The sequence below is a fragment of the Solea solea genome, chromosome 9 (assembly GCF_958295425.1).
Source record: "Solea solea chromosome 9, fSolSol10.1, whole genome shotgun sequence".
Lineage (NCBI taxonomy): Eukaryota > Metazoa > Chordata > Actinopteri > Pleuronectiformes > Soleidae > Solea > Solea solea.
Genome location: NC_081142.1, coordinates 13949293 through 13974266, shown reverse-complemented (window position 1 = coordinate 13974266; position 24974 = coordinate 13949293). Strand labels below are relative to the sequence as shown.

At 41.8% G+C, this 24974-nt stretch overlaps 1 protein-coding gene across 1 annotated transcript in view; it reads left to right on the top strand.

The window, feature by feature from the left end:
• Positions 1–2737: 2737 nt before the first annotated feature.
• Positions 2738–24974, top strand: part of ptprsa (protein tyrosine phosphatase receptor type Sa) — a 202433-nt gene continuing 180196 nt past the window's right edge. The window contains exon 1 of the mRNA XM_058638234.1: positions 2738–2991. The gene's annotated coding sequence lies outside the window, so the exon portion shown is untranslated. The remainder of the gene's footprint in view (positions 2992–24974) is intronic.

Below are 24974 nucleotides of genomic sequence, written 5' to 3'. Positions count from 1 at the left end.
TGGTTGGTTGGTTGGTTGGTTGGTTAGTTGACACACATATTTCAGCATGAAAAATACACTTAATAATGGTAATACATTCTCATGTTAATTAGTCTTTTTTTTGTGGGCATGTGTAGATATGCAACACACCAAATCGTTTACATTAACCTTTCTCTTTCTTTGCTCCAGCGTTCTGTTTACCTTGTCTCTCGGCGCTTTCCTATTTTATTTTGTAGTTATTCCTCGTGTGTACCTTACTTCCTGTCATTGTCCTGTTTCCCACCTCTGTGATTGCCTGATGTGTTTCACCTGTGTCTCAGTGTCTGTGTATTTAGTCTCTGCGCTCCCAGTGCCCTGTAAAGTTGGGTGTTTCTCAGTCATTATACCGTGTGCTGCTCTAGAGTCATTTGTTTTATGTTCATTCAGACGTGAAAATATAAAAAAAAGAAAAAAAAATACATTCTACAAGTTTGGAATGCAGTTTTTCCACTGAGTTTGTGGAAGTCAGTGATGCCCGCAGGTGCGCTTGTCCGTGTGTGTGTGTGGCCCTTTGAAGAACTGCCAAGTAAGTGACCTGTCCTATTTATTTCCCTGCAGCCCACATGCAATAACCTGTGTGTATATGCATATATGAATAAAACCTACATATTCAGTGAGCAGCAACAGACACATCCTCTGGATTTTCAAGGGTTAAGAAACAGCCACTTCCTGCCTGAGACACACAGCCTCCCTTAAAGAACAAGTATTGACAAAATAACAAATTATTGCATCAAGGGCAGCATGAATGGCCAGGCTCCAGCTATAGACTGCATTTTCTGAGGATGTCTGTGCACCAATGCTGTATATTGTGAGGAGGAAAGCAGCCCTACCACTTTAAATATTTGATTAAGTAAAACCTGCAGCTGAAACTGATTGATTAAATACCCTATAGTATTTTTTTTTTTTCCTTCAGCGAGCAGCCAGCAGCGAAGCCAGGGTGTAGGAAATATAGCTTGTTCACCCATTGTGGTGAATTTAAATGAATGTGAAGGTGTTTTCAAATTGTCCAAAATAGACTGGTATTCATAAATACATTAGCATAGCCCCTGGAAACAAACGCAGCGCGTGACATTATGGCACCATCTACATAAAACGTAAGCATGTCACACAGAGCCACATACAAAACTGCAGAAAGAGAAGAAGTACAGGCTTTGTCCTGGCCTTCTTTGCAGAATTCATTGATCAAGACGTCAAAGACCAAATTGCCAGATGTGTTTTGATTTATTCGGTGTTACATCAGTGTGATCTACAGTTAAATTTTTATTCAGGGAGATCGTGGGAGTCCTTGGGAGGACTGTTTCCTTGCAAATTCTGACAGGAAAAGTCAGTTGCAACACAATGTTTACAGAATTAGAATTTTTCTTTTCGCACAATTTCACCTCTGCATTTAACCCATCCTTTTTACACACACACAAATAGGCATGGGGTGATTATCCCGACCAAAATACTTAGGAAAAAACAATTTACCTCATCCCCATATTGCATGTATTTGGACTGTGGGAGGAAACCGGAGAACCCAGAGAAACCCATGCATGAAAGGCTCTTGTTCCAATTGGGACTCGAACGCAGGTCTTATTGCTGCAAAGCCAAGAGTGCAAACCACCACAGCAACTGCGTGCCCGGACGTTCAACTCACTCACATGAAATATTGATGTTTTTTCTCCATTCGCGATGATCACGATAATAGAAATTCAACACGATGAACACAAGAAAAGCACAGGAGCAGTGGGCAGCTCTCATCTGCACCCCATCGAGCAATGGGGATTGGATGACTTGCTCAAGGGCACCTCAGCTCTTGACCCATCAAGGGATTTGCAACCTGGAAACCCTCTATAGTTATAAGCCCAATTTCCTTTCCTCTTGGCCGTGGACAGACAGTATATCCTCCAATATGTTCATTCTTTCATGTCAACTACTATAATAAAATAACCAAAATTCTTGCACATAAGAGCATGGTTATAGGATGCTATAGACACATTCATTTGAATTAACTTCAAACCGTTATTATTACGTTCTCATCTTTGACAATATACTTCATAAGGACGTTTACGTTCTTTCTCCTTAGGAAAAGCTGATGTTTTTGTCATGAGGTTTGCAAGTTTGTTTGTTTAATGATGAAACAATTAGCACAAAACGTTGGATATTGTCTGTCTGTCTAGTCAAATTAAGGAAATAGAATGTTGTTTGTTTGAAACGTTGAAATCTCATAATTAATAGGCTAACACATATAATACAAGGGGAAAGTGTTTTTTTACTTGGGCGCCTTGGTGAGTGTCATTTACCCTCCCCCCTTAACCCGCGTAAAGAGTGGCCGATGATGCTACTGGACGACACTTTCAGTGAAGCGTAAGGGAACGGTTTGACTTCATCACGTCAAGAGGCGCACAGAAAAATATCCGTGAAGCCAAATGGTCAGCCTTTAAAAAAGAAATGCATTACACTATATCAATGCAAAATGTTAAAGTCTGAATGCACAAATCAAGATTTCATTGTCAGATTAGGCTAAATCTACATTTACGCTCTCTTTTGTCTCAGTGCAAATATTAAAAAAACGTGCCATAAAGGAGGGGGAGGCGATCGGAGGTGTGGAGGAGAGAAGATGGAGAGAGCTGTGAGTTGAGAGTTGGCTGGAGAGGGAGGGCCCTACGCATGACATCATTCCCTCAGCTTCCCTGCGCGAAGAGAGCTCTGGTTTTTCCAAGTACGCACGGTGGCTGCTTCATCTGAGGGAGCGACTCCTCCTGCCGTGCCCAGACGCGTCCTGAACAACCTGCGCTCTCGGGGTGGATTTTTTTTTTTTGAAATATTCAAGAACCCGGCAGAGGAGCTTATGAACCGCTCCTCACTGGACCCACCGCAGGGACGCACGTTATTTAACGCCAACATCGGGGATTATTGCTTGTTTTAACCATGAAGATGTGAGGGTTTTTAAGCCGTGAAGAAAGAAAAAAAAGAACTCCGAGGCTGGCAAAGGTAGGCACACTTCCTAATCCGTTTTCCCCTCTCTCTCTCTCGATCAACTTTTGTCAGTGGCAGTTTTTCTAGTCTTTGTTTCGAATTGAAATGTTTATATTGTCTAAAACACAAAAAATTGTCACGGGTGCATTTGGTCTAGGAGCGCACGGAGTCGTGCGTTACTCTGCTATTTTAACGCCCATGCAGAGACACAGGCAAGTGTCAAAAGAGTGGCACGATTTTACATGGCGGTACAAAGACTCTTGTCCGAACTGCTGCGGAGCTTTGCGGTGTGGAGGGAGAGATTCTCGATCATCCATCCCGGACTCAGCGGGAGACAGACCTGCCTCTGCCACCGCAGAGCTCCTGGCTGCTGGTGCTGATGCTGGTGGAGGAGGAAGACTGTAATGCATGTGCTGCCTGTGCACGGTGGATATCCATCATCCCGAGTGCCGATCTCAACAGGCACTGCGTTTTTCCCTTTCTATGCCTTCACTGAGAGTTAATGACACTATTGATTTTCAGAATTAAAAAAAAAAAAAAAAAAAAAACATTCGCAGATGGTTCTGTTGCGCAGAGAGGAGCGAAAAATCTCAAGGAGGCGTTTTACACTTACGCGTATTTCTGAATCATCCTTTTTTTTGCGGGCGGAGATGTGGGTGCGTTTATGTGTGCGGGGAGGGGGGGGGGGGGGGATCCTTGCATCCACTTCTGACCATGCCTTTAGATCATGACATATTCAATCCCGTTGGCAGGCATCGATCGGAAATGCCGTTTTCTATACTTTCTCTCTCTCTCTCTCTCTCTCTCTCTCTCTCTCTCGCGCTCCCTCCCTCTCTGTCCCTCTCTCTCCCTCCCCCTCCCTCCGTGAGGCCCAAGTGCGAACAGGTGAACATGTTGGACTTTAGAGAAGTGTGATGGTGGTCAACACCCCACGGACCGCGCGTCACGTTGTCTGTGTCATGTGTAGGATGATTACAACGTGCGCCACTTGGGTTTTTCCTGTTTTCCATAGATCCACTGAGGTGGAATATGAAGGCGCAGCAATGACGCCGACTTTTTATTTGTATTATTATTATTATTATTATTATTATTTCAGTAAGCGCTGCTGATGCCCTTGTTGAATGCCGGACACTCCGACCTGAAATACAGTCTCACACTCACGCTCCCTCCGTGGGTATCAACAATGTGTTTGAAGTCGCTTTACGTCAAGAAATATAAAAACACCCCGTTTAAAACTTTCAAATTAGAAGAGACACTGTCTTTGCTTTACGTTCATCTGTTTTGTTTATGTAAAAAAAAAAAAAAGACACAAAAATCTGAATAGAAATGATATAATGAAGTTGAATCGCTGCAGAGGAGCCCAGATTGCTCGTGCTCTACATTATTTGGATGGATTACCTCAAAGCCTCAGAGATGTGCATTATTATAGGATTTGACAGCAGTTTTATTTGAAGATTCGTGTTTGAGTAATTGCCACAAAAACAATAATCTAATCTATTATCGAAGTTGTGCATTTTCCATTTTGTTCCGTTCTCCTGCTTCGATCACAGTGAGCGCAAAGCTCATAAAAGACAGAGGGGGGAGAACAATATCGCTCCAGCGCTCGGGTTGTTAAAAGAAAATGGCTTTATTCATTTTTCTCTGTACCCGTGGTAACTTAGTTATAGCTTTGTGTGGTGCCTGGAAATGGCTTACAGGCTTGCAGTGCAATGTAATGTAATCAAATTCATGATGTTGCTGTGTATTACAATTCCTTGTGATGCTCCGTCACATGAGAAATGTGGAGTGACCCCACCTCTCTCTTGTCTCCAACACGCGCGCGCACACACGCACGCACGCACGCACACAGAGCATCAAATCACTTATAACAGCAACCAATTATATGCTTCTTTTTTTTTAAGTTTCCCTTTTTCACTTTGCATGCACTTTTCTTCAATCATAGAGGGAAGTTTGAGCCCCCCACCCCCACCCCTCAAGAAAGAACCACAGAGATGAAACATTACAGACTTATGTAATGCATAATTTGACACATTCATTCATTCCACTGTTTTCTTTTGTGATCTTACATCGTTTTATGCTCGACATCACCCGTGGGGTTTCATATTTAATATTTGAGTGAATTCGCATCACCACTTCAGCACAGATCTGTCTGTGTGTTTCAGTCCCCAGACTTAATAGGCGTTTGTCTTTTTATGAAGCATCTCCCCAGTGTTTGTTCATGGAGCAATGAAATCACCCACACCGGACCTGGCTACAGGCTGCACACTCTTAGGGTTCTCCATCATTTAAAATGAATGATTTCTTATTATTTAATTTCCTAGAATTTTATGAATCATTTGAAGCCTTTTATGTACTGTGAGTTGAGGATTGTGTTTTTTTTAATCTTTTTATATCGCACTGCAATTTAAATTGAGAAGGATAAGAATGATAAAAGTATGAAGCCTATTTAATTGTTTGAGTGCACAGGGGTCATGGGTCATATTTTAGAGGTGGTGGTTAATTTACCATCAATAAGCGCATAATTTTGTACAGTATGCATGAGATTGCTTCATCTTTGAAGCGATCACCTCTCCTCTGTGCCCTATTTTCCTCTCACCTCAACCCGTCGAGGCAGACACATCTTTGAGTCTGGTTCTGTCAGAGATTATTTTTCTGTTATAAGAGAGTTGTTTTTCTCTCCACTTTTGCCTAGTGTTTGCTTGTTAGTGTGAACTGTTGGGCTTCTTTATTTCCTTGTCTTAAATTGCAATGATTAGGTTTGATTTGACCGTTTAGCATTATATATTATATACATATATATATGTATGTGTGTGTATGTGTATGTGTATATATATATATATCTGTGTGTAATGAGGTGGATATTAGGAATGCCGCACAGAACCGTAAAAAACACAAGCCACGGTTCAGTTTGGGGTTTGGTTTGGGGCAGCCATGGCCAAGTGGAAAGGGAACTTAGCTTGTAACCAGAGGGTTGTTGGTTCGAGTTCCCACCAGGTCAAAGGGCTTGGGTACCTCTTAGCAAGGTACCCAACCCACATTGCTCCCTGGGCACTGCTCAGTGGCTGCCCACTGCTCCTAATTCTAGGAAGGTTCCTAATAGAGGGATGGGTTAAATGCTGAGAAAGAATTTCCTTAAGGGATTGATAAGTATAAGGAGGAGAAAAATAAATAATAATTACCACAAAGTCAGACAAAAACAAATCTTTGGCTGTATCATTATCCAGATGAGCTGTAAGTCTCACTCTGCATCTACATCCCACCAAGCCTGTGCATTTGGCGGATGAAATGGTTGTGGATGAATGGCTGAACTGTGTAAAGTCCAAATGCATAGAGAGAGAGAAAATGTGTAATCATTAGCACACTTCATGGAGAGGTTTGCCGTTGTGCTCTGCAGCATAAGAGCGCTTGTTCATCGTAACCTACAGATAAGCGCCAGCTTTTTTTTTTTCCTCTCTGCCTGTGGCAATTTGAAATTCTAAATAGAATACTGTCAATTTCAGGAGTATCCCATCCTCACCTCCACCCATTGAGCAACAATCAAACACAGAGTCATTTGTTTTCAGTACATGTGCACTGTCAGGGTAAATAAAAGCAGTAAGGGATTGAGGTGTGTAACCAAAACAACAGTGGTTGGCACTGCTGAGGTAATTTAGAGTGAGTTAATCATTAAATAAAAGTAAAGGAACGTTGGTATACTGTGACAGAGCTTTTTTTCCGCTCAGCCTTCTGTCCTGCTGTGCCATGTTGTACAGTAAATCCTGTCAGGAAACATATGGTGTTAAAATCCATATGCAAATGAGTGCTGAAAATGGCAAAGAAAGAAAGTGTCATTGCATCTTTTGATGATGAATTTGTCATTTCAAATGGCTTGGATATAGGCTCTTGAGAGGAAGACTTGACTGCCAGAATGAGGGCAAAAAATGCAGTATTCACAACTTTGCCATGGACATTCTGACCTGATTTGAGCTCACCATGGAGCTTGACACTTTAATGGCTTTGATGTGTGCACATTTTCTTCCTACATGCCAAGATGTCAAGGAGGAAGAACATGGCCAATCCTAGCGAAATTTAAGAGAGATGACTTATGTGAAAAATATGGGGGCAAAAGCCTCAGGGCCCCTCTCTTACGGTCTTCTTTTTTTAAAACACCAAACTGCAAATCAATGTCTTTTCATGCCAGTCAGTGTCTCAGTCTTGGAAATGTGAACGGGCAGTGTCTCGCTCGCCTGTGAGGGCGCTGTGATGTTTTCAGGGTAATGACAAAAGCACTTACAGTGGATAGAAAAATGCCACTTGGTCATGGTCCAATTCTCTATGATGAAGAGACCATATCAGTGACCCCGTGTGTGTTTACCTGAGAATATGCCAACGCATAGCGTGTTTAGGTGTACTCGAGAGGGCACACGTCAATGAAAGGGAAAACCTGAGGTGCAAACTATTCCCTGCTAACAGGTTTATTGACACAATTACCTGACGTTCACAAAGTGAAATCCGTGCAGGAGGTCATGAGCTGTTGCATTTAAAGATATCAGAAGGTCAGGGATGTGAATTAATAATTTTCATCTCTGCTGCAACAGTAGACATTAACAAAAAATAAAATCCCACTTTCTTTTGCTTCCCTGTTACTGCTGTACTATGGCAGAAAAAATAAGTAAATGTCGAAGAAAAGTCACATTCCTAGCAAGTTTACTGAATGATGTAGTGACAGAAGTGATAGTGAATTCTCAGCACACACTGTTTCTTGCCTCTTCGCAGTAAAAGGGATGGGCAATGTGGATACAGGTAGTGTGTCAAACAGATTACAAGACTAGACTACACATTGCTGGGGTGAAAGGAAGTTGTTAATGTTCTCCTCTTCGTTTAGCTTCTATGAAAGAAATAACTAACCAAGGATTGTTAAATAATCACAATATGGACATTCAGTGCAGTGAATGCACATAACTGGTTATAGCCAAGTAACTTTGTTAGTTGACTTTCTTGACTGCATAAACCATAGTTTTGTACTTCTAATCCACGTGCCCCTACCCAATGAGTATTGAAGCTCATGTTGCTCTCACGTAGCCACATGTATTAATACAGAAAATGTATAATGCAATGCATCATGACAATGAATCCAATGGTTGACATGTTAAACATAATTGAGTTGAATTGTGCGTCCGAAGATGCACAGCCCCACAAAGACTCCATGGTTACAGAATGGCCGTCTTCTGTAAAGCGTATAATTATAAAACCCTTCACTGGATGAGACCAATATAAATATTCGTGGAGAGTGAAGCTTGCAGCTGCCACCTGCCCTCAAGGGTCACACAACTGAAGGTCACGGTAGCATTTGTACTTCCCCCCTCCCGTTTTCTTGCCCACAACAACTCCAGTGGGTATTACTGGATGTTTCTCACCAATGCTGGCGAGTGGGACCTGAAGACAGTGAAGGTCAGCGAAGATGATGCATCTCAACATCGGCAGGGGATAACAAAACACTGTCTGACCTGTCTGTTTACGAGTAGCCTGCATCACAGTCGTAGACATCTTAAAGAATGAATGATTCATACGGTGTCTTGGATAGTCGTTGATGTTTAATTCAGATCTATACAGTAAGGCATCTGCTATGGTCCTGTGGTGGAGGTGTGGCCGTGTCATCACAGGTGTGGGTTGGTATTTGAAAATGCAGACAAGGAGCGAGAGGAGTGAGAGTGGAGAGAATGTAAACACGATAGAACGGGGCAGAATTAAGACGGAGAGAGTAGAGCATCGGTGGTGGCCTTGTACGTTTCATCTGCAGGCCCTAATAAAACCCTCACAGGCCAGCATTGATCTCTCCCAGAGTAATCCATTTAGACTGTGCGTGCCTTGCCATGTGGGGCCTCTTCAATTATTTACGGCAGAATGCTGTGCAAGCTTCCGTTAGGATGCAACAATGAGCCAAGGGAAACCTGTGAACTGTGGACTGTGGGAGAGCAAAGGAGACACAGAAGGTGGAGAAGGAGAAACGGCAGATGGAAGGAGGATCTTCTGGAGGGAGATGTGTCGATCAGTAGCGGATGATAAGGAGTGGAGGTGCATGAAGGTGGTGGTGGGCCGGTGAATGGGAAAAGGAAAGAGTGATGAGAACAGTGTAGATGTACATTAAAGGACAGTTGAAGAGAGTGGTGATAAGGAAGGATGAAAAACAAATTAAGGAAGAGAGCTGGAACAGAGCCGGTCAGACAGGAATCTATGAAACTATGCAACATGATGGCGAAGGAGCTATGAAGAGAAGGGAATTTGGTACATGAGATTGGAAGAATAAAACAAATATACAGATGTGGCGAGGAACGAGGATGGTGAGAAGAAAATGAATGCATTGATGAAAAAGAAATGGATTGAGAAGGAAAGATTAAGGACATGGCAAATGGGGGGATGGGTGAAAGTTACTATATAAAGAATCTAAGGAAAGGAGGTAGGTGAAAATAGTAAGTGAGGAAGTTTGGGAGAAAAGATGAGGAGACAAGGGAGCATGAGCGAGGAATGAAGCGAGAATTATAGATGAGATGGGGAGGAAGAGATGACTGGAAATGAGGCAGGAATAAATGGGCAGGAAGAGTGTTGAGGATGGGACCTTTTTAAAGGAAGCATGAACAGCTATTGATCATGGCAGATGTATGGTTGTTATTGTGCTAAGTGGAGACATGTCGGTACGGTTGCCTGTACAGTCAATCATTGTTACTGTTGCTTTATTAAAATAAAGTGGTCTTGGGTTTAATGTGGTGCTTTCCAGGACAAAGTCAAAGGCAATCATGGTCACTATGTAATTTAATTATGTCAGTTTCACTTTCTGTGGAGTTTATGAACTGAGCAATAATTAACATAAAGGGTGTCAGTATGAATATATCATCATTTTTTAGCAGCATAATGAAACTGTTCACTCAGAGCTACATATCATTAACTCCCCACTATTTGCCTGGTCTATATTCTTCTATTTGCAGCTCACACACGGCTCTCATAAATCCAGGCAGATTTGTCTTACCTGATTCCCCTGGCATTTACCATCAAGCTCCCCTCCTATTGCTGTAATTCCCAGCACCCTGTTAGGATTTCCACCCATCGCCTGCTGCCGAATCCGAATGTCTGATGCAATGGAAGACAACTGGAATTGAAAATTCCATCTTTATGACTGAGTGATATGGGTGGCAACACTTGAGAGGATTGATTTATGAGGAATCCAACCCTTTACTAAAGTTTCATTATGTAAATTTCCACCTAATGTCGGATTAGCCATCGTTCAAGTACTTCTTTATTTAGTGTAGTTTATATTAGTGCTGAATTGTGGATGTCCCTCTGGCATTTATCTTTTATCTGCCTCTTCAAAGCTATTTGATTATATTTAGAGCAGTGGAGGTTTCGGGTCTTTGAAACAGGTGAAGTTCATTTCAGGCCGCCCAATCATTTATACAGAAATTCTTACATAAATTCTCCAAACGAATAATTAGAACAAGACTTTTGTAAAACTGAAGTGCTATAATACTGTTTTTATTTACAGTGTATATGTACAAATGAAAATGGGCTGTATTGCCGAGCAAATAACGACCAGCTATTTGTCTGCAGACTGAGGCAGAAAACACTGTCAATCAAAAACAGGTTTCGCCTTCAAACAGGTCCTCCAATTATCATGCAAAAGCCCAGCGTCCACGCCCACCCACTGCTTCATTGACTCCCAGAGAAGCTGAGCTTCCCTGGAAACCTATTTGGTGCCGTCCCATAGAAAACAGTTGAAGCTGAGCTTTAAGTGGTTTCAATGCGGAGGCTGCTACGGGAGTATGAAAATTATTGTCACCCGTGTAAACAGCCGATTCTGAAAAAAACAATGACATGTCCTAATTGCGTTCTAGTGCCCGTTCAGTATTGAAATGTGAATTAAACAAATACATATTTTTTCATGTCATTTTAGAGGAAGCTGAACTTCACTTGCTGTCTCAGAGCAATCGCCGCTGATTTAGAGTCAAAACAAAGCGAAGACACTCACAAATAATGTGTAACTCGGAGAGATTGAGCTGCTGGTCTAACAGAAGAAAACGGCTACATACCCTGCGTAAAAGAGTCTAATCAGATTGGCTAAACGATGGAGCGGCAAAACTATTAGCGAACGATAGCATACTAGTAGACGTCTGTTGAATTAGTTGGACCCCATTTCACACCATCTCTGAAGCAACCACTAAGGATTTATTGTTTGTCCACAGGCATTGATTATTGGATTCTAGTAATTGTTTTGCCTTCCCTTGATTAACAAACCTGTGTTTTCTCTCGAGGCTGGCTCAAAAGTAGACTGATGGCAGGGGCACTGCCAAAGTGGTCTTTACTATGATTACATTGGGGAGGAAAATCTTCCCCACTTTGTCATTTTTGTGTGTCAAGGGGGATTATTGTTCCGCTCTAATGAGACAGCAAAGATCATGAACTGAGGAGGGGGAGCGGTTACCGAATGTTTCCATGTGCACGTCTTTGTGTGGGTGGGTGGCCCTGTGGGTGATGCAGTCATGCAGCTGCTCTGGGTTTTGTGATCCCTGTACAACAGAGTCGGGTCTGACTGTCGATAGACATGTGGTCGTGGCTGTTCAGGCATTTCTGGCATGTTAGGAAACTGTGTCTTGTCTTTTTTTCTCCCCTTTTGAGGGAGGGTCTAGAGATAATGGCTGAGAGGGAGGGTATCCCAGCTGTGGGGAAATTACACATAATGAAGGGGGGGATTGATGGAGAGTTTTATTTTTATTTTTTTTTGGGGGGGGAGAGCTGGTTCAGCTCACACTGTAGACCTCCTGGACATGGGGCAGTAAACATGCTTGTGAATGAATCTGTACGTCTTCTTTCATAACATCTGACACTAGTCCGATGTTTAACTTTCATTTGATGCATTTTGCAGATGTAAAACTGGGAACTAATCCAGTCGCAGGAAACCCTCTTTGAATTCCGACTCTAATGTGTAAGTGAAACTTGAGTGTAACAAACGCAATTTCCCCGCAGGGATTAATAAAGTATTCTGATTCTAATAACGCCAAGAGATAAAATCCAGTTTGTTGCCTTTAGTTGTCATATTGTACATTTCAGTGTACAAAACCCCCATTTAATCTGCATAGAGCAGAATAGTAGTTTTTGGCTGCTGTGCCTGTATATATGGACAGTGCTATGGTAGTGTCTCAGTATGAGAACACAGATGGCACAGTTAACATGGAGGCTTTTGCAAAACACCATGTGTACGTTGAGCACACCGCTTGAATACAGCTCAGCTTTTGTTGGAACAGTGAGTCGACCTATTGCAAAAGCATTGGCCCGTCTTACACGCCTTGACCATCTTATGGTCAGAGGTTTTTTGTTTGTTTGAGTATCAAATTAAAGATGATCACAATTGTCCTTTTTTTATGTTATTTAAGGACCAGAGTCTGAAGGATTTGTAGGATTTCTCTGCTAGCTGCTGCTGCCACTGTGACTACTAACAAAAGGCCCCAATTTGTATATTGTGTTGATTTTAATTTAATTTTTTTTATTATTTTTGCTGTTTTGATGGTTTGTTGGCTCAGAGGTGAGAACAGGATTCTGAGGGAAAGGAAAAACAACGTCTACTTAAAGGTAATTTATTTCTTCTGTCGCTTTGTTGGGTGAAGAGGAAGTGACAAATGTGAGCTGGTTGTTTATGAGGCCTGGCTAAGTGCTGGCAGCGCTGCTTTCCTCTGAGGTAGTTGGCTCTCTGTTTAATTCATGTCCTTGGGTGGTGCATTGTTTTGTGGCACAGAGTGTGGCAGGCGAGCTAATGAGAGGTGAACCTATTTGCTTCTTATTCTCCATCTGCCTCCCTCCTGCCCTCTGCCACTCTTTGCCCCCGTTCTTCTCATTTTTTATTCCCCCGTCTCTCTCTTGGACACTTTTTTCTGCCGCCTATGCCATTTCTCATTTCCCATCCATTCTTTTCTGTTTCACTACAGATCCTGGAGGTCTCTGACAAACCCCTCAAAGGAGTGCCCATTTTTTACAAATCTGTAATCTGTCTCGTTCACCGCTTTGTCTTTCCCAGTGATGGAAGACATTTCCCCATGTCATCCTTTTCCCCCGTATATGTTTACAGTCATTGAGTCAAAGAGGTCCTGCATGCAGTTTTCAATGTTCGAAAAGAAAAGCAGCTCAGCGCTGCACCAGTGGCCAGACTCTGAGTTCTAAAACACTCGGAAAGATGGCAGCAGGAAGACAGGGTGAGCTGAAATGTTGACCTCTGTGCTGCACCAGCGCAGCTCAGCAAGTCCTCTGCCATCTCCCTCTCAACCTGTCTTTGTAAAGTGCTGTTTTAATTGACACAGGGAAAAGGCACTGTAGTTATCTGGCTGCCTGCTCCTGTTTCATGTCAATTGAGTTAATTTTTCCCTCCTGCTCCTTGTCCATCATTCCTCTTCTCTTCTCCTACACCTCAGCACCATCCCATTCCGCACTGATATCCTGTGACGTTAATGTCCTGGTTGTTTCGACTCCCGCCCTAAAGATTCCTCCGTGTTTTACGAAGTAAAGGCCTCAACTAAATATAGATTATGTTAAATTACAAATTTACATGCAATGGCTTAGAAATGACTACTTTCTTTCTTCATTTAAATGCATATCCACGACGTTTACTATTAAGTGATTAATAAATACACCCAGGAAAGATGCAAAATTCAACCTGATGCCATAGTGATGTACTTCAGATGTACAGTAGGAAGCTTGAGTGTTTTGTTTGACTGACACTTCTCTGCGTCCTTCGTAGCTCTAAGTAATACATTTGCACGTAGATCTGTTATGATTGCCTCACCTCCCCACATCACTACTGGGTCTTTTTATCCATTTCACTGTGGTCATGAGCAGGTGAATCTCATCCATGACTGCAGGCGTACTTCCTCCTGCGATAGCGGGCAGGAGTGACAGGCAACAGACAGATGGCAAATGTGCTTCAGAAGAAAATGGTTTCCCAATGAAACGTTTAGCAAACACATTTGAGAAAAAGCACACAGTTGGATTTTTTTTTTTCCTTTTTTTTTTAATGTATTTTTCGAGCACACTGAATGCCGGAAACCAAATGCAATTGAGTTTAAACACAAGTAATGTTTGATAGATAAGCCAGCTTCGTGTAATGTGTTTTTCAGCGTTATCAGCACACACCGTGTGCGCTCTACATGGTGTTACACAAGACGTTCCGAAACGGGAACAGCGTGCGCATTGGCCAACAAAACCAGTGAGTCAAACATTTGCAAGTATACTGCGAAAATTAATAGATTCAATTGAAATGGCAAAACTAAAGCATGCCATGGATTATTATTATATAACCCAGCAGGGTTTCCTACCAAAAAAAAGGGAAATGTGACTACTTTGTTGGGTTAAGGCTTCCAAAACGTGGGTTGAAAATATCTAACCTAGATTCTGTGTTATATATTTCACAGCACACCATGTTACGGCGTGGCTCTATACTGTTCTGGGTCAAACACCAGTCCCTCTTACCATTGGTAGTCACGTGTCTAAATTTTTTATACATCTCAGTGCCTTCCTTCCTTCCTTCATTCACTGTGCATTCCCTCTTTTCCTCGCTTGACTCTGAACAGCTTGTCCTGTCTCTCTGAGAAGTGGCTTTAACCTCTGTTGTGCTTTTTTGTCACCGGAGTCCTTTGTTTTCCTAAAGCAATTATGACCATCAGACACGGCCATTAAATATTTAAAGGCTCACGCTGCCGCTCTCGCTGCCTGCACATGAGCGCACGCCGCAGATGTTCAAAGGGGCTTTTCTCTGCGATGGAGATGTTTTGTCGAGGGGCCTTGTGCTTCTTTTTGTCGTTTAGATTCTGACATACCGGTTAATGTGTGTTCTTTGTGTGTCTTCCTGTTGGTGTGTATGTGGTGCCTTTGCTGTATTAACTTCTGCAATTATTCCTCAGTCTGCTATGCATGTTTATTTGTCAGTGTAAGCCCCTCAGATTACTTTGCTGTTCAATATTAGAGCGTTTATATGCATGTCCATCCTCCGTTTCCACTGCAGAAGGAAGAATTTGAATGATCAGTTGCGGGAGAGGACAATAAATACGCTCATGTGCTATTGATTGATCTTATTGTGGTCCCAGGGCTACACAAATCGTCTTCCCCATGACTGGTACATTTAGGAATGAAGTGCTTGTACGCATGTATTATACATGTACGTCTCCTTTTGTGTTTGATGTTACGTTTTTTGAACCAAATGCATAAGTCTAATATATTTCTATTAGTTTGTGCGTATTTGACCAAATACATTTATAATATTTCCATAATATTCATGTAAAATTCAATATGAAAAAAAGTCCTAAGCATTTAATGTTATTTGCCGTTTAATTCGACTTCTAGAAACCACAAGTCCAACCACACCGTTTATGTTCTTATTTAACCTTTACTCCGAGAAGGAGAAATGTTTTTTTTTTCCTGTTGCCAGAAATCGAGTTTCATACTTCATTAAGTTTGGCCCTACCTGTTAATGCAGCTCCACTTTCTTTTCTTCTTTTTCAGGAAATGTCTAGGAACAAATTGGTTGGTTGTGTTTATTCATTGAGTGTTTCCTCTGGATAGTTTTCTCCCACGATCCACAGAAATGAGCTTTTTGTACCCCCCTGATGAACATATGGATCCTCAGTGTAGTTAAGGCATGGATAGATGGTTCAGAATTGATCGGTGGAAACCACGCATTTCCTCACCATGTCAGGCACATTTTTTCTCACCTGAAGCAATCGGTTTGAAATTCCCACTTTGGACACAGAAGTTTAAATACCTTACTGATGTGCCATTTAGACATTTTGATCCACGGATCCATAATGAAGCCATGCACACAAGTAAACTCAGAATCTTAGCGGTTGATGCGGTGCGGACAGATGGTCGATCGGTCCACCTCTCTATGGTTTGCAATGCTCATTCACTGCTGACTCACTACCCTCTCATGGTTAAGATTCCCTTCAGAAAAAATACACATTTAAAAGATAACGTGTGATTTAAAAAGCTGGCATTTGTCGGAGTGGACCATTGTTGCAGCGAAAAGGCATATTTCACACACAGTGAAGAGCATATTAATAGGTGTGCACAAAGTGAAGTATGTTAATTGATGAAAGTCCCAGGATTTAATGGCTATCTAGCGGTTGCTGAGATGAAAGTGACAAGGCAAGATATGTGCTTTTATGGGCCAGCCAGCGAACCCACTCTCCTGCTTCCTCACTCTCTGAGTCTTTGCCTAATGGCTGATAATAAAGAGGGAATCTTTGCAGGGATGACATGTGCATGTTCTTTACTGGACACACACACACACACACACAGAGAGAGAGACACACACACACACATAGCTTGGGCTGACTGCCCTTCAGAATGCCAGGCTTGACATTAATCTCTAAATGACTGTTGCTTCTTCCACAAGAATTTCATTCCATTAGTGGCCACGTCTTGATATGGAGAGATTGCCAGAGAGGGGGGGAAGCTGGGAAGATGCAGGGTGTGTGTGTGTGTGTGTGTGTGTGTGAGAGAGAGAGACAGTGGAGAGAGTGTGACGGAAAGGATCATGTCAATGATAATGGACAATGAGGACAGGGAGAGAGCCAGACACAGGTTGAGGCAACACAGATATATTGGAGAGAGAGAAAGTACAGGGATACTACAAGAGAGGGAGGGAGAGAAGACACAGGTCATTTTCTAAAGCTGTCCATGTTCACTTGTGTGTGGACACAGTTCAGAGGCATTCTCGTGCACCGCGTGTTCCCTTGTTATTCCCGCAGACAGCTCGCGCTCAACACCTGTGTGCCCTACTGTGTCTTTGTAAAAATAATATGATGTTTGGGCCTTTTTTGTGGCGGTAATTTCAACTCCAACTCCTCTCTTCATAAAGTGGCCTTATATTGCATCGCAGGAAGTAATGCTTTGCTCTTGTCATCGTCTCATAGTCAGTGTACTGTCACCAAACAATAAAGCAGAAAGTCTGGGGCTTCATAAGCTGTGTGCACAGATGTTATATGTGGGTGACACTCCCAGATAGTGTCCTTAGGATAACCATAACCACTTTTTTATGGGAAGATGGATGGGGAGTGGATAGACAGTTGGACGCCACTGGGTATTTGTGGAAGACGCCACATTTTTGTGAATGTCAACGATTGATTGTCCAAGAGAGTCAACGAATGATCAACGAGAGAGAGGTAGCGCTAGTTGGGGGACCTTCAAATTCTCGTCACAAGGTCAAGGATGAAGTTTCACGAATAGAAATAGAGATTCACTCTTTATTCCCTCTCCTCCACTGTGAATCTCCCCCCGCCTTTCATTCACACTTTCTTCTCTACTCAATTTTCACTGCTTCACATCTCTTCAGCAATGGAGGGATGTGAGGAGGGAAAAGAGCTATTTCTTCCTCACGTCCAGCCCTTGCGGTTCCTTACCTTCTGACATGTCTTTACCTTCAATCCACACACACACCTCATTTGCATTAAACGTGTCTTTCCTCACCTCTCTGTTTGGTTTATTCACTGTTTGATCACGTCTTCTCCAGCTTTTCATTCACTGACTACTTTCTTAACCTTCCTTCTCCACTTCATCTGCTCCCGTTCCTCAGTTAGCTCCTTTTCTGTGTCTTGTTCAAGCTCTTTTATCCCCCCCCCCTGTTCTTTCATTCCTTTTTTTTTGTCCTTGCTCTGCTTTCCCTCTTGCCCTCCTTCTCTCCTCCTGTACTTTCCAGCTCACCCTCGTCCTACCATTCTTTCCATTCATCTCCCTTCTCTTCTTCACATCCTCCTATACCCACTCGTCTCTCCCTCCCTCTGCCTCTCCAGTGGTGAGCTATAGTGACTCTGACATCATTACCCTTGTTGTGACAGGTTTCATTTGTACCCTGTGGACCTATACATCAGCTTGACTGATGGTCCGGGGCCTGGGGCCAGCAGCGCCCCGCCCAGAATGGGACAGAGTAACAGACAGAATGGTCCTTAAAACCACTCTAGCCTGGATAGCACTGGATATTTTTCCAATATTGGCTCTGATATGTCAAACCTACTGCCATTTCAATACACGCCCCAAACTTTCTTCTTTGAGGTAACAACATGGAGCAGTTTTTTTGAGAAATAAATATCCATTGTGTCTGAACAAATTAAAGTAGAGGGAATTAATGGAAAAAACTCTAATGTAGAACAGAAAGTGCTTTACACAAAAAAATAATAATGAGCAGTTGATGGAAACAAAAAGGAAGTCATTAAATGAGGCACTTAAATCCTTATGTCGAGTTCATTTTTCTTATTTAGCAGAGAATGTCTTTGGCGATAGTTTTTTAAATGTAGTAATTCATTTGTTGTCATCGAATATATTCTTGAACAAATCCTGTTTTTCCTGTGTGGCTCTTGTATAGATTTGTATTGTTTCTGCGACGCTTGTCATCAAACTAGACGAAAATACATCATCCACCATTGTGTACCTTTTCAGTCCTATTCATCACACGCTTACGCACAAGTAGTCAAGTGTGACTATACAGGATGAATGTATGTTTTATAGAATAGTTCAGCCTATTCATATGTGCAATATTCATCCATCCATCCATCTTCTACCGCTTTATCCTCCACATGACGATCGCGGGGGGGGTGCTGTGCCAATCTCAGCTGACATAGGACGATAGGCGGCGTACACCCTGGACAGATTGTCAGTCCATCACAGGGCCATATAGAGACAACCATTCACTCTCACATTCACATGGTCAGTTTAGTGTCCAATTTACCTAATCCCCATATTGCATGTTTTTGGACTTTGTTCCGACCAGGTCGTGAACCCGGGTCGTCTTGCTGCAAAGGCAAGAGTTATATGTACAATTTAACTATTTTGAATTAAGTTCATCTGTAATTAATAATTCACTTAACACCTGTGACTGATGTCAATATGTTGGTTTTATAATTGTGGACATAAAATAGTAAAAATTCTATTCAAACAATGCCGTAATAATTATTAGTAATCATCTGAAATCATGTGATCGCTCCATTCAGTGCCTAAATGGTATTTTTACTTATGACAGGATGTGAGGTTTGCTAATCAATCCATCTCTGCAGCGCTGTAAAATCCCAGCCAATACTTTCAGGCTGCTTACAAGCCAATTGATCTGCGGTCATATTAATGTGTGGCTCGTGAGTACACCATCATTCTTATGAATCCACTTGGGTGTGGAGCATCCATTGGCCAAACTCCCATTTTCTTTCACAGCTGACACAGATTCTCTTTGTATTTAATCAGTTGTTTGGGCTATAAGGACTGTGTGGGGACAGTCGTGTGTCTTTGTCAAATATTATATTAAGGTATTCAGGACTTGAGTGGAGGCTAAGAGTTAAAACTGAGTGGTACAAAATCCTGCATTTTCATATTTTCCTCATGATATAACGGGATTGGACTTTTTGTGATTTTGTGTTTAATTTAGGTTTTTTTTTGTCTGTGAAGAACATAATTACCATGGTGCAGTTTCTCAATACTTAATAATAAATTCTTGATTTGCGTATAGTAATTATGTTTCAAATGAATATTAATCCGATCATATGCTCCGTGGAGCTAAGGCACAGAAAACATGACATGAGCTGAATAACCTGGTGATCGTTGTAGTTGTTTCTGTGCTGTGCTGTGTTGGCTTTGTTGAGGCATTTATAAATAAAGGCTTGTTGTCTCAGTTTTTAGTCAATACCCCTACATTCACCCCAGAGGTTATAGCCAAGAAAGCGGTCAAGCTCAGACAATTCTCATCTACTGCAGTAGCCCTGTGGTGATGATGTGGCCGTGCAGGTATTTCTGCGTCTTTGCAAAACACCCGTGTAGGTTGGTCCGCGTCTAAAACTCCATGCATTTTTTGTGTGTGAGTGCTGTCACATCCGAGGCCTTTGCTTTTGTGTGTATGTGTGTGTACTGAAGAAAGACTGACCACAGAGGAGGCACATTAATCATTGTGTTTTTTTCTCCCTCTGCCTCATGTAATGCGAGTTGAGGCCTGATGGATGGCTTGTCTCTCTGCCTGGATTCCAGCAGAAAGGCTGTAGCCTATCGACAGGCCAGAGAACCCTTGGGGAATCCCTCGCTTACCCTACAGCCCATATATCTTTGGACACTCAGTGTTGCTTCTCATGTATTTATTTCACAGATGGTTGTTACATTTCCTTCCTGAAAGTTTGCTGTGCACTCGCCAAACCCCCGGTGCCATTTATTTGAAACCAAACTGATGAATGATAACCAGGTTTCTCCGGACAGATTGTGCTGCTGTTTAAGCATCACTGCATTTATGAACTTGTTTTGTTTTTTTTTTGGTATACAGTGAAATTATCAAACTGACCGTATTGTGTCGATGTACAGATGTACAGCAAGAGACGAACACTGGCATTTTACATGAAAGACAAATCCAGTACGTCACACTATGAGAAAGCACTGTGGACCCATTCCCTTAAAACAGTTAATTTCATGTAATTAATATCTGTTGAATACATTTAAATAGTATTAAGTATAAGTATTTCAAGGACTATTATGGAATATATTTTGGAGGATATTTCGGAATCTGGTAGTTGTTTCATTAAAATAGTTCCCTGATTTAAATGTACTTTGCCGGTCATTTTAGCTGCCGTCATTGAATGTAGACAACAGAGTGCAGCAGACCAACACCTCAAATCCTCTAGTTGTGCTGCACCTGTGAACAGTGTGGAAAAAGTGTGAAAAGCACTCGCATGAGGTGCCGTGGGGAGATTGCAGCACACAGACCATGATTCTTCATGCACAGGTGAGTGCTGTACCGCTTATTTAAAAATGCTGGCAAAGGGGGAAAAAAAAAAACTTCATAACACCATTTTATCCTCTGCTTAAGAAACTTTTAAGCCTCTTTAAAGTCCTCCTCCCTACTCTTAACAGTTTTTCTCAAGAGCTCTTCAAATAGACGAGACGCTTTGTGAATTGTGAACATACTGAACCGGGATCTAGTTTTCAAATGTGAGGGGGGATGTCTTTGAAAATGTTGTAATTCTAGGAATCTTCTCAGAATTTCATCACCAAACAACTGCAAGGGAACTTAATGATTGTGTGTGGTGTTGCTTATGTAATTATACAGTTCAGAGACAGACGGAAAGTAAACATATAAACTACAGGTTGTTTTGTGAAAAGCAGAGATATTATAGGTTTACTTGTTCTCACAGTACAGTCTGGCCCAGGTGCTTTCATGGAAAACTAACCTAGACATGTCAACATATCAGATTTACTTTTAGAAAAGAAAAGAAAATAGCTTTGCATTCTATCAGTGTGTCAATTACAGTGTTAGGAATTCAAGGTACATGAATTGTAAATCACTCTGCTGTTTGCCCGATGTCACTGTGATACAATAATGTAATAATTATATATTCAAATCTCTCTTTGAGTACTTCCGGCAACAAGAAATGCCATTTTCTGATTGGCTGATGATTCAAGGCAGCTGTATGAGTGAACTACGCAGCACAATCTGCCTTCGTGTGATAGATTCATAGATTAATACATTTCTTCTCAGCGTGAGTAATGTCATGTGTGGTGTGAAATACGATTATGCGATTCCCACGATTCCATGCTGGCATGATTAGATTGAACAGTAGCCATTGTTTGCTCCACTTTTCATTTGGAGCAACATTTGTCTTATTTCAGGTCAGTGTGTGTTTTTAGTGCGTTTCTCCATCATTTCCCTCCTTTCCTCCTGCTCAGTTCTGTATCTTGTGTGTTAGCACAGAGTAGAGTGAAAGTTAACGGCAAGTTAAATGCTTCTCAAAATGTAAAAACCCGCTGAAATCTCAGTGCATGTAACTTACTGTCGTTTGTCCTCCATAAACCAGGTAACACAACGTACAGAACATCAAAGTACTAATAATGCTGTGCAGCTAAAAAGAAAATAAAAAGACACACATACACCATCAGTTTCACTCCTAACCCATCATCACTTTCTTTCACCATGGCCTTCAAAATAAGAGCCACTGGCTTCAGCTTGAACTTTTGCACTTGGCAATAAAAATAGCTTGAAATAGATAAATACTTTTTATTTTTTTATCTAGTTACTCTATTTTTATGTGTTTTTATTTTATATCTATAATTCATCTTCATCCTATTGTTTACTGTATATCAATACATAGCAAAACAAACAAACATATTCAGCGACAGTATCGCATAAAAGGAACATTTTAATTTACTGCATACATCACACATATCCCAGGGCTAGATTTTCTCCCTGATACAAAACAATGTTATCATATTTGTATATAACGCTCTAACATTTTACCACAACATATATTTTACAACGGTTCTAACAAACAATAACATTTACCAATTCTAGAGGAAACCCAGGAGCTAGTCCTTGGTGTTACTTTAAATATATTTGTATATTAGTTCTGTATTATTACATAAACACGTTGAGTGTTTTTTGCTTTGTTCCTGTAGGACGTTGGTTGGATTTAGACAAAACAAAATGCGTCCCACGACACATTGTACTCCAAACTACAGTAAAATTAGATCAGTGATGGCAGTGCTTTCTGGTTATACTAATTTCAGCTAATGTTTGGCAAAACGTATCGTGTTTTGAGCCAAATTTCTTCATATAAAGTGACAATTTACTGTTGTTCCCAGGCTCCGTACTGTGGCTCTCTTCCAGATTGGTGGGGACAGTGTGGAGAAAAATCTAAGAGAACATAGCGAGCAGCTGGGTTGGGTTTTCAGACTTCCCCGTGCTTCTGTTCGACCTTCCCTCAGATTATTTCAGCACCTGTTGGCCCTCGTTGCCTGATGATTAATAATGCAGAGACAGAATTAGCGCCGCTATTTTCTGAAGTGAGCAAAAGAGACGGGGACAAGTGGGTAAGAAAGAGAGGGGGGAAGTGTGAGAGGGAAGACGAAAATGAGTTTTGAATATTTGAAGTCACAATGGAAAAACAAATGTAAACAAAAAGAAACCTCCGGGAAATGCACAAGCAAAAGACGCAGCTAGGAATTTACAGCGAAATGCCACTAGAAACAGAATATACAGATCGACGTGACTGAAGCCGCTGTCTCCTATTATTATTCCTATGGCTGTCTCCTCCCTCCTCTTGTGTCTTAGTATCTCAGCATTGTCATTCACCTAACCTTGGTGGCAGAGTGGAAGGTTTCTTGGCGCCTGCCAGTTGTTCTTGGCACAGCAACACAAGGGAATAAACCTCGGCGCTTTCATGATGAGGCGCTTAGCAGATGTCTGATGAACAGCTCGACGGAACTTTCGATCTCCCAAGGACACCGTACCTTTTGGGTCTGTGACGAGATGTGCATGTTTATATGTGCGTTTAAAAGAATCCGACTTTGAAATATCACTTTGGGACGGTAGCCCTGTGCAGAGAGAGGGACATAAACCAGAATTTCACAGTCAGTATCTCATGTGTTTGCGTTTACTTGTGGGTAGCACATTATATCCCCCCCCCCCCAAAAAAAACGCGTACAAACCACATTGGGAAAGTTTAATATTTACAGTGGTTTTGTGCCTTAGGTGCCTTCATAGCGTAGGTAAACTGATGGTAACAGACACTTTGTCATCGTAGACGAGCACAGCTGATACTGACAGTCTAAGTTGACGTGTCCTGAGAACAAAACATTGAGCGTCTAGATTTCCAGGCACATATGAAGAATTCTTCCCCCGGGGATGTTTTAGCCTTGAACATAATCGAGCCTGTCCACTGCCAAGGTGGATGGACTGCAACAAAGCGAGCTGAAATAAGGTTAGGATGTGGAAAACATACCAAATGCAGTACGTAGTATGAAAGTGGAAGAAGGTACTTCAATTGATAATAGTAGGTTAGCTGTTGCAGTTCCTGGTTGAAATCGATCCTCTTTTATTCGTTTTGGAAAGTGCGCCATTAAAGTTTCAAATCATGTAGCCTCTCCTACAGTGTACACTCATTCATTTCCTTTACTGAAATATCTTTTTTTCTTGATCATGTGATACAATGAGAGTGTGATTCGGGTTGCGTCAGCTGTGGAGAATTCTTGAAACAGGCATTTATGTGCGTAGTCTGTTAAGTGGCTCATTGTGCACTCACTGTGAAGTACTTGGCAAGCTTCTTTCCCAGGTCAAACATCCTCGTCCTCCATTGACCCCTCTGCCTGTTTTTCTGGCATCTGTGCTGTCAGCGTTTTAATTTGATTGGAATTCAGTCGCTTGTACGAGGGGTCAGAGTCGTGAGTTAACAGCTATCGTGATTAAGCCTCATTCTCACCCATAACATTCACGCCTGCATATTGTTACAGGTATAAGGTGGCAAATATGCATAACACTTTGCACGGCCCGTCGTGCAGGGACTTCTACTCTTACTTTGAATGCAAATTGGTCAGCCTCTCAAAACTAACACGCATGTACATGTGTGTACAAAATCAGGCACGAAAACATGTGAGAATCATTGTTCATTTCATTTGCATAGATGCAACTTTATAGCGCTATCGCCCATGTTATCGCATCATATAACCAGTGACATATTAGATAAGATGGTGCGTGGGCATTGCAGTTTTTCAACAAAGTCATTACTCTGACTTACACTCACATATGCATCGACTTTGTTCACTCTCAAGGTCAAACTGTAATGTAAGGGGGAAAAAAGCCTGAGTTAACATCACACTCTACATAAAACACAAATGTGGAGGTGTGTTTAGGCTATGTATTTATTTATATTGACGCTTTTCTTTATGAGAGCCTGTCTTCTTCTCGTGATATTGAGACAAATTGCTGTGTGTCCATGAAAGCTACTCTGCTGATTAACTCTTCGTGGATGGCTTTTTATCTGTTGGCATTTGATGTACGACATCTTTGTAAGGGCTATGGTCGAATGCAATCATGGGCCCTTTCATTGCAGGGGCCCGCTCAGATTGCCTGCTGGTTCTCGAGGGAGGTCATCCTTCAGAAAATATTGACTGTTGGACAGTGAGCGGCTGTGTGTGTATTAGGACGGGCTGCTTTCGAGACAAATTGCAAATGTTTTAGTGTGTTGTGTGCCTGT